At 39.1% G+C, this 11143-nt stretch overlaps 1 long non-coding RNA gene across 1 annotated transcript; it reads left to right on the top strand.

The window, feature by feature from the left end:
• The first annotated feature begins 4308 nt into the window (after positions 1-4308).
• LOC109497418 lies at positions 4309-7188 on the top strand. Its single transcript, XR_002153605.2, has 2 exons — positions 4309-4537; positions 6975-7188. It is a non-coding gene; the product is annotated as an uncharacterized LOC109497418 (long non-coding RNA).
• The last annotated feature ends 3955 nt before the right edge of the window (positions 7189-11143 follow it).

The raw sequence follows: 11143 nt of genomic DNA, 5'->3' as shown, positions 1-11143 counted from the left end.
TATTTTTTATTTTCTTAATGTTTATTTATTTTTAAGAGAGAGGCACAGAGCACTAGCAGGGGAGGGGCAGAGAGACAGAGATGGAGTTGCAGAATCTGAAGCAGGCTCCAGGCTCTAAGCTGTCAGCACAGAGCCCAACACAGGGGTCAAACTCATGGATTATGAGATCATAACCTGAGCTGAAGTCAGATGCTTAACCGACTGAGCCACCCAGGTGCTCCTAAAAATTTTAAAAAAGAAAAACCAATGTGAATCTATAAGATGTTACATTTGTTTGAAAATCATATAATTGGCTTTATACCATATGCTATTTGCTTTAGAATAGACTTAAATGAACAGATTTCTTAGACCCCCATTTACTGTAATTAATATATTAGCTTCCAAAATATTATCTTAAGTAGGTCGGTCTCCAAGACTGCATCACATTGAAAAAAACAAAACAAAACAAGAACTAGTAGCAAATCAAGACCCATAATGATAAATGACACCGTAAACTTTCATTATTATTATTTTTCACCAAAGAGCTTCTTCCAAAAGATTATATTGTTTGTTAATATAGTTGAATTTCTTTAATTATTTCAGCATATAGATTTGAGGTCATACTGAAATGATAAAGCAAAAACATAATTTTATGTTGTATAACCTTAGGCTTCTAACTTTGCAAAGCTCCAAAAAGAGAACATTACCAACACCATGAATTCTCTCCCTGTCATCACTCCCCGTTCCTGCCCCATCTCCCTCCCCAAACGTAATCAATATCCTGACTTTTAACAACATATATTAAATTTGTCCATGTTTGAATCTTATAAAAATATAATGGAACAATATACATTTATTTAGGTCTGGCTTCTTCCAGTCAACATTATGAGGCTCATCTATGCTGTTTTGCATAGCTATAACTCAGCTATTGGTACTGCCATATTGCATTCTCTTGTGTGAGTATTTAACGATTTAGTTATCCATTTAGTTACTTTTGATCGACATTTGGGTTGTTTCCAGACTGGACCTATCGTAATGAAGGCTGTTATGAACATTTCCACTCCACTGTGCTCAGATTGAAGCACATCTGCTATAGCCTGTTAATGTTTAGTTAGCTTCCTTAGTCTTAAACCCTGGGTGCACATTAGAATCACCCTGGTGCCTGGATGTCAGTTCCACAGAGCATTCTAATTTGAGCTTGGGTTAAGAACCACTAGGGTAGATGTTGAGATCCCCAGACAAAAGGAGGAGAGGAATCCAGTTCAAAGAATTCTGAATGGTTTCTAGAAACAGGACAATAAAATGCAATGTAAAAATTATGTTGTGTCCATATTGATATTGCTTTCCTTTTTTTTTTTTACTTCAAGCTCCTAAACAAAAATACTACATATACTGGCTTTATGATACTATAAATGGCTTCCAGATTATTTTGAAAATTCCCCAAATTCTCAAAGAAAACAACTTTAGATATGCTTTAAAGATATGTGTGCTATGATACGGCACACTTGGGTTGGGGGTTAGGGTATCAAAAATCTAGACAGACACTAGTTTGGTATCCCAGCTTCATAAATATTGAGACTTGAAAAGGCAAGAGTTAATTTTCCATGGTCCAGATCACAGACGAGAATTAAATGAGATCTGCTTAATAGTTATTGTTACAACTGAAAATTTGGTTGGTGCTATTTAATTCCCTGGTTTCTTGAAACTGTTTTTTGGATCCACGCCCAGAAGCTGTCTTGATGAATATATTTCAGAGAATGAAAAACAAAAACAAACAATGTGACTCTAGAATGTACAGCACAGATAGCATTGAAATATCACAAAGCTCTAAAAAATATGTTCTTCAAGTTCAGTCTCCAATATGCATTGATAGGTAGGAGAAAACAGAGGCCATGACATAACTCTTTTGTGATATGTGCAGATATGTGCAGAAACTTAATATTATTTATGTGCCATCAGGTAGTTGCTTTTAGTTTGTAGTGTAAACATTGTTTTAAGGTTGTACCTGACCCAGAATATCTCTTCAGCAGGCTCCCCTCCCACCTGACTTGACCAAGAAACATTTTTAAATTTTGACCATGTGTGAGGATTTATGAAAGTTTCTGGAAGCATAGAAAGACCTCATCCTTGTCTTCAAGAAACTTACAATGTAAGTGAGTAGAAAAGACCCATACTCATACAAAGAAAACTAAGATTTCAAGGTCAAGTTTGATGTGTCAGAAGAAGTCAACTGAGCTGATTGATCCATAAAGGCTTCTCAGAGGCAGTAGCATAAAGAATCTTAAGGGAAGATCAAATTTCTACTTGACAGGCAGGAAGGAGCAGGGCATTGCAGACAAGAGCAAAGGTGCAGGAAAAAAAAACGGGCAGATGTTCAGAGAACAATGAGAACAACCCTGTTGGAGTTTGACATTCTTCTAAAGCAGTGGTTATTAAAGATTTGCAATGATGACTAAGACTGGGTAGAAGATGATGTACCTAGACAACCCAATAGTTCCATACTCTTATGTCGAAGGTCTTATTGCCAGCAAAGAATTGGAGACCATCAACTAGACAATCAAGATGGTAACAACTAGCAATTTGGTAGAAACAAAACAATGAAAAAAGAAAATCCTCAGCAAAATTCTCTAAGTATATAAATTAATACCCAATTAATAAGCAATTGAAATCCATGACCAACTTAAGACCACTTTTGTGATGCTCTGTTAGTGGGGCACTGTTTTCAGTTACTCAAGCAGGAAAGAGACCTCATTGTCAGTCCTTCCCTCCTCAACCTCTTTCCTGTGATCCATCCAGCAGCAGGTGCTATCAGCTCTGCCTCCAACTTACGCCAAGCCAGTGGTTTCTCACCACCTTCTGCCTAGTCTCCCTGCTTTCTTTCTTAACCTCCACGCTTCCCTTCCCACCCAAATCCCAACTCATTCTTTTCACTGCAGCTAGAATGTCATCTAAAAATCCTGAATCTGAGCAGTTCATTCCTCCACTTAAAATACTTCTATTATCTCCACTGTACACAAAGTAACATGTAGACCCTGTAACATGGCCACAAGACCTTGGCGGTCCTGCCCTGTCACCCCTCTAATGCCATCTTTCCTCATGCTCCTTTTCATTAGGTGATTGGGACCTTCTCTTCTCCTGGTTTCTCAAAATAGATCCACTTTTCCCAGGCTCCGCTTGGAATGCAATTTGTTTTTGTTATTTTCCTGACCAGCTCTTGGTATAGGTCAAAGCTTAAATAAAGGACATTTCTCCCCAGGAAGGCTGCTTTGACCAATCCTCTAATCTAAGTTTTGTTCCCTGTGTCATTCCTTCTCATAACCTTTAGTCCTTTATTTCATGGCATTTACCACAATTTATAATTACACATATAATTTTTGTATTTAAGGTTTGAAACATCATGAAAATATGGAGCATGTATGTTTGGTTATCACTGTGTACTTAAGCCTAACAGCCCCAGACACCTAAGGTGTTCAATATGTATATCCACAATGCATGAAATGGGGGGATTTCAACTACTTCTCTGTGTGCTAGACTACAATATAGATTAAATATAATCTATATTCAATAATGTATATAATCAATAATCTCTACCACCAAATTTTAGTATTCATATATAAAAAAGGGAAGGGTAACATCCTTCAAGCATAGAAGAAAAATTTTGCATTGGTGATAGCTTATATGGTGAAGATGACACTTTGACCTACAAAAGGCCCCACCCTTGAGATACAGTACATATGCATGTAGTGGGAAATATGAGGAAATCAAAACAAGGATACAGTGTTTATTGAGTGTAATGTGTCAGGCTGTCTTCCACATGTTTTATAGGCATTACCTATGATCTCACCCTATCCTGAACTTAGGTATTATACTCCCCATTTACAAATTGGAAAAGTAAACTCTGAGAGGTTATTTGCCCATAATCTCAGATCTGGTTGGCAGAAGAAATTGGTAGGGCAAGGTCTTTTTAAAAATCTACAATTATTCCCAGTGTAATCTCTATGAAATTAGAAAAATAGTGTGGAATTTCCACCTCTGTAGACATTTCCCCCTTTGTTTCAAATGGCATTCACCAATTCTCATCTTATTTTTCTCAAGAACCATAAATGAATTTTGAATAATAAAAAATACCATTCAGGAATAAACATTTTCTGAACCCAAAGTTTTGGCTGGAGAAACTTTAGGATATTTTTAAAAATCTAATTAAGATAAGTTTATAAATAGTATGTATCTGACCCAAATGATAAAAAATAGCCTTTGACCCACATACTTGGGAAAAGCATGTGGCTCCCTGGTATGTGCCAGCGAGTCTGTGGGCTGGGTGAGCAAACATTTAAGCATGAGTAAGAGCAATAATGGTTCCTTTGGAGCTCCTAAATGCATTAGCATGTGCTAAAACCATAAATATTCAAGGAGATGCAGCGCTGGAAAAGACAGAAACCCAAGGTGACCTGGCACGAAGCAGGAGATGGATCGAGAACTTCAAAACTTCTTCAGACTAGGACATTCTGAGAATCCTGGAAAGGAGATAGTCTGCAAAAAAAACCAGGAGACCTGCCAGGTAATACTGACTTGAAGAATACAATTAAATTCCTTTCTTTACAAGTCTTAAACCAAAGTTGTAAATACCATAGACTATTTTACAGAGAAATGCTACATTCTTGTTAGATGGAAAGGTCTTCCTATAAGAATTAGGAGAAAGAGAACTACTATATGCAGTTTTATATATTTTGTTTATTCCCTATAACTCTCTGAAGGTGGAATTATTTCTCACTTGCAAATGAGGAAGCTGTGGTCTAGACAGTTTAATTAATTAACCCATAACCACACAACTTGTAACAGGACTGGGATTTGAACATAAATTTCTTGACTTCAGATAGATACCTCTTTCTCTGGTAGTCAACTGTTGAGCATGGCTAGAGGAAGATTGGTGGATTTATCATCTAATGGGGAAAACTACAGAATCACAAGATTCTGCAGTTAAAAGGTATATAATTTCAGCATTGTGTCATATTTACCTTTACATCCCTTACAGTGCTGAATGCCTCTGTACTCAATGTGTTGGTAGGATGATGGATGGATGGATGGATGGATGGATGGATGGATAGATGGATGGATTCCCTTATTCCTGGGCTATTCTGATCCCTGTCTTTTCCATATTGAGAGACTATTTCCCAGAGGACAGCAGGCAAGTACCAATAGTATAATATTGTGTCTCTTCCTCTGGGCAAAAGCACAGAGGTAAAAGAGAAAACAATTTGTCACTAATTTTTTAAACCACTTTTCTGGTAAGTTAAATACTTGTGTAGATTATCATAGTGGTTTCCATCCTGTGAAGAAAAGGAGCATCTCTCCATTTAATTTGAGGAGGTGAACTATACCTTTTTTGCAGCTGCTATGGTCCAGTGAATATAGAGAATACTGCACCTCTTTATGTTAGGGTGTTCCACTTCCCTTTCTGGTCTCCTTTTTGCAAAGTAGTACACCTACCATTAGTCCAAAAGAGCTAGTTTTCCTCTCTCTAACTCAATGCCACAGATTTAATTCTTGCTAAAGTCAGTTTCAAGGTGCCCAACCAATTTTTAAGGTATCTAAAGCAGGCTTCACGTCACCATTGAGGCTAAAGAACGCTTCAATGAGATTCAGGCAGTATCATTTTTTCCTAGTCCTGGCATTGTGTAACACAGAGTGGGTACAAACAATGGGGAGAGGAAAGTAACTGAGGCCATGATTAGAAGAGCCCCATCTTCATACTGGTCTTGGCTCCCTTGTGGTAAGTGGGGAAGGCATTCTTGTGAACTCTTGTGAACAGACTGACATCATTAGGCTTGTGCAAACATGTGTCCCACTCTCTCTCTCTCCCTCTGTCTTTCAATTTCTCTCTCTGACTTCCACATCTCATTGCCATCCTTATTTCTCCCAGAAGACTTTGTTTCCTTGTTTGATATTTATGTTTGGTTTCTGTAGACTATTCTCCCTTGGCCAAGGAGAGTCTTCTTTAACAATCTTTTCCAGGAGGGAGTTTTAAATTCTGTTCAGGAAGTGCTTGAGAATGGTAATAAATCTCATCTCCCAGTCTTTTTTTTCTTAAAAGTTTCCAAGTATCAATTTGGGATTGTGTAATCAGTCATTCTTGTTAGTTACTAAGTAGAAACTGATATTCACAAGCAATGTCATAAATTCATCAAATGGCAAAGCCTGTGGGTCAGGAGACATGAAAACTAATCATACCACTCTAAATAGCTCCAGCATCCCAGCTACTGTCTCCTGCTGGCTTCTGAGCAGGAGAAGCATGTGGCCATAGCTAAAGTTGACAAGAGGGTGGGGGTGGTCAAGGCCTTTTCACCATCACATTCAGGGAAGGAACATGGTGACAAGAGGCAATTCCTTGCCTTAAGGAATATGGGAGAATGTGTGATTTTGAAGAATGTGGGAGACATTCTTTGAAAAGCTAAGTCATTTGTCCAATTCTAGGTGAAGATGGAGAATGGAATGTCTTGTGGAAAACTGAGAGGAATTCACTTTAGAAAATGGGAAAATTATTTAAAGTAGAAAATTACAATACAATTGTGTGTGTGGGCATGTTTCAAGGGGGGGCAGGGAGAGAGAGAGAGAGAGAGACTCTAAATTCTCATTAACAACAAATACTCTTCAGAGCACCAAATATGACCTAACTTTAAAGTCAGAAGGAAGCTATTTCCCAAGTTGTTCCAAATAGCCAATTATCAGATAGAGCTTTTTTCTAGGTCACCACCTTGGTGGAACAACTGCTACAGATGTGACCCGCCTGTTGGGCCCCATCATGGGTGCACAGTCACTCCCAAAAGATAGATTTAAGTCCTAACCCCTGTACCTAGAAATGTGACCATATTTGGAAATAGGAATTTTGCAGACATAATTAAGGATTCTGAGCTGAGGTCATCCTGGATTGAGGGCGGGCCCCAAATCCAGTGACTGGTGTCCTTATAAGAGAAAGGAAAATGTTATTTAACACACAGACATGGGTAAGAAGAGCTGTGAAGATGGAGACCAACACTGGAGTTAGGCCAGAAGCCAAAGAATGCTGAGGGTTGCTGGGAGCCACCAGAACCTGGAGGAGAGGTGCGGAACAGATACTTCCTCAGAGCCTTCAGAAAGAACGACCCCTGCTGATCCTTTTGGGGGTCTGGCCTCTAGAACTGTAAGAGAATAAATGTCTATTGTTTTAAGCCACCCAGTTTGTGTTCATTGGTGGCAGCAGCCCCAGGAAACTAACGCAGGCCCCAAACCTCAGGTCTGAGCATAGAACAGAATAAGAAATGATGTATAGAAAATACTATGTTGAGCTACTGCAGGAACCTGTTTTACCAGGATTTATATGACACTTAACTATGAATAATTTCTATATTAGACAGAAGGATAGGTCTAAATTCTAGCAATCTGGTCTGAAATCTCTATGACATTAAAGCAAGAGGCCAGAGGAAAGACCTATGTTCATATCCTCGGTTGAATTCAGAATCCCTGAGTAGGCCCATTAGGGTTTTATCTGCGGGAAAGCCCTATAAGGCTCATGCAGACAGTGGTTGGATCCAAGACACTGGTAGTCATCCTGCAGGGCAAATGCTTCAAGTGGGTGGAGACTGAGGGTCACTCCTTCACTTCCAGGACTATATCCCGGCTGGGGAAAGTACTTACACTAGAAGAGGAGGAGGGAGCAAGGGAGACCAGGCTTAGGCTGCAAAGGGGGACAATGTGGGAATGTAGCCCAGGTTTGCACCTTCTACTTTATTTTCTGGCCCTTCTCCTTGTGTCAGGTAGAGAGGGGGCAGAAGTAGACTGAATGCAAGTCAAATGATTGGTTCAGAGCCAGTGCAAGTGAGGCTATGAGTGTAAGGTTCTGTTGGGGACTGATGGGCAGTGGGAGAGGGTGATTACCTCTCATGGCTTGATGGCTATCAGAACAGACCAAGAAGTAGCCACCCACCAATGATGGCAGGGGTGGCCATTTTGAACATTAGTTCAGCAACAGAGGCATCCACATCTAGAAGAAATATCACAACAGTGACCAGGAAAAAGCAGGGGCAAGAACAATGGTGTAAGTCACTTCAGAAAACTCTATGGAACCCTCAACTAAAAGAGACATTAGCTGCTTCTAGCTAATGAAAGCTGGAGCAAAAGGCCACAGTGAGCTCTCACCTCATACCCATTAGGATGGCTACTATAAACACACACAGACAGACACACAAAACAAAAAAACAACCCCAAAAAAACAAAGTAACAAGTGTTGGTGAGGATGTGGAGAAATTGGAACTCTTGTACAGTATTGGTGACATGTAAAATGATTCAGCCACAGTGGAAAACAGTATAGCACTTCCTCAAAAAATTAAGAATAGAATTACCATATAATCCAGCAACTCTACTTTTGGGTCTACACCCCAAGCAATGGAAAGCAGGGTTTCGAAGAGATATTTGTACTCCTATGTTTATAGCAGCATTATTCACGATGACTGAAAGGCAGAAGCAACCCAAGTGTCCATTGCGAGATGGGAATGGATAAACACGTGTGATATATACATACCATGGAATATTATTAAGCCACAAAAAGGAAGGGAATTCTCACATATATTATAATGTGCATCAACCTTGAGGGCATTGTGCTAAGTGAAGCAAGCTAGTCACAAAAAGATAAATATTGTATGGTTCTAGTCATTTGAGGTACATAGAATGGTCAAGTTCATAGAGACAGAAAGCAGAATGGTGCTTGCGAGGACCTGGGAAGAGTACAGAATGAGGAATTATAATTGAATGGGTACAGAGTCAGTTTTACAAGATGGAAAGAGTTCTGGGGATGGATGGTGATGACAGGTGCACAACAATGTAAATATACTTAATACCACTGAACTGCATGAACAGTAAATACAATATGTTGTCCGTATTTTACTACAATTAAAACAAAAGAAAAGCCATTACTTCCTTCCCACTTCTACCCTGAACGCCTACACACACTTCACAACCTTATCCCCACATCCCCTAGCCCATGTAAGGCTAGGATGACCTGAAGAAACACAGTTCACATTCCATGCTGCTGAGCGAAGCCTGAGGATATCTGTTCCTGTATGACTAAATCTATAAAATAAATTGTCCTTTAATGTTAGGGCCAGATGGGTATCATAAGCCATCTGGAAAATAAAAAACCTGGAACTCAATTTGACTCCCTGTCTCCTTTGTACCTATCACCCCTTGGCCAGGTCTTATTCTTTCTGTCTCCCTGGTATGTTTTAGATCTATCCCTTCCTCTCTATTCATGACTCTAGTTCAAGTCTTCCAGTTGTGTTTGCAACAGCCTCCTTATTCATCGCGCTGCCTCTAGTCTCACTCCTCCTAGACTCTTTCCCAGGGTTGCCAGAGGGATCCTACAAAATAACAAGTCTGAGCATGTCCCCGCTCTGAGAATCTTCTAGCCGTTGTCAGATGGACCCAGGATGTGCTTCCCAAGGTTTGAAAGGTTGAGAGGTTCTCCCCACTCAGCCCCATTCTTGGGACCAACCTTGCTTCCTACCTTCTGCCAATTCCCAGTTCCTGACACTATCTTCCAAATGTTGCCCTCCAGCAATATTAATAATCTTCTGAACATGCTATCTCATGTCTATGTTTTTTCACATGTTTTCCCTGGGTCTGAAAATACCCCTCTGACTTGCCAACCTGACAGACTCTAGTTAGCTTTCTAAACTGAGCTAAGACCAGAGACTTCTCTTATCTCTCCATTACACCTCCATCCCACCCTGAATAAATTTAACCTCTCCTCCCTCACCAGTACCTCTTTCATTTAAACATAATTCTATCTACATGTCACATGGCTTGAGAATTCTTACTTTTTTTTATATGCTTCACTTCCCTACAGAACTAAGGTTTCTAAAGACTACTGCATACTCAGTACGTGATAAATGTTTGCTAAATGAAATCTGTTAAAGAGTTCAGCCCATTAAATTATCACAATAAGATTTCAGACATAATTATAAAATTAGATCACAATTTTATTATAATTAGTGACCATAAATATTACTTTATTAAAATTAAGTGACCATTATTATAGAATTTCTTGTCAATCAAGGAATTTTTACATTTTCAAGGAATTCCAGACCCCACCTAATCCTGTTTCTCAGCAAATTATATTGAAATATCAGGATTTGGGGCCTGGGCATCAGTATTTTTTTAAAGCTCTCTAACTGGAGGAAAAGACTTCAAAACCACTGGTAGCCATATTTAAAAAACTCTGACCTGATGTATTCACCTATGAGTGGGCAGTAACTTCCTACATCCATCCCAGGAAGACAGACATCTCATTACTTTTTAGTTTATTTTTTTAACCTCTGGAGACACAATGCTAGAATCTCCCTTGCCCTATAAAATAGCATTCCTCTTTAAAATAAATAAATAAAATCAGGAGTTAAAAGAAACTGGTAGCTATCAGACTTTCTCAAATAAGAGATTGTTTTTATAATTTTAAAACAGTTCTGAAGTCCTTTTCTGAGCATCTGATCTTTTTATCCCCCGTGTGGAATGATGTTTTCTTGATTTGCTATCTGTTTGAAAAATAGTTTCAGCATTAGTTTCCTAAGAAGTGTGGGGTCATGACAGAATGAGCTGGCTAGCAGAGTTTATTTTTAGCTTCATGATTCTGATCCAAGCTCAGAAGCTAGTGGTAACACTCAAGTTCTTTTTCCTGACCTGACACTTTCTGTGCTTGTGGGCAAATCATCCTTTGCAGGGAACATCCCACCTCTGAAACGTTTGCTTGGCTACCAATATTTCTTAGTTCCCAAGCCAAAGTGAAGCCTTTAACACCCCTAGATACAAAACTCTGAGAGGTCCTTTCAGCACTGTTGTGGTCTGTATAATGAACAAGGGCATCTGTAGGAGGCCATCTGGAAGGAACAATGATTAGGAAGATTCCCTTGGGAATGTTCTGAATCTGAAAAACTGCACGTAAATCCTAAATTCTGTCATTAATTTAAGAAAATATCACCTTTTTCCTACAAACTTAAATCATGTTTATTTAAAATTTCAGGCCCAAACTGGAATTCATCTGTCTTTTACAATCATCTAAAAAACACGTGCCTGTAACAGAGCAGAAGCAAAGAGTATTCTCTGACTTCCCATTTGCCCTAAGATGCACCCTCACCCATTT

The sequence above is a fragment of the Felis catus genome, chromosome A2 (assembly GCF_018350175.1).
Source record: "Felis catus isolate Fca126 chromosome A2, F.catus_Fca126_mat1.0, whole genome shotgun sequence".
Classification (NCBI taxonomy): Eukaryota; Metazoa; Chordata; class Mammalia; order Carnivora; family Felidae; genus Felis; species Felis catus.
Note: the sequence above shows the minus strand (reverse complement) of the source record. Positions and strands in the feature narration are given on the sequence as shown.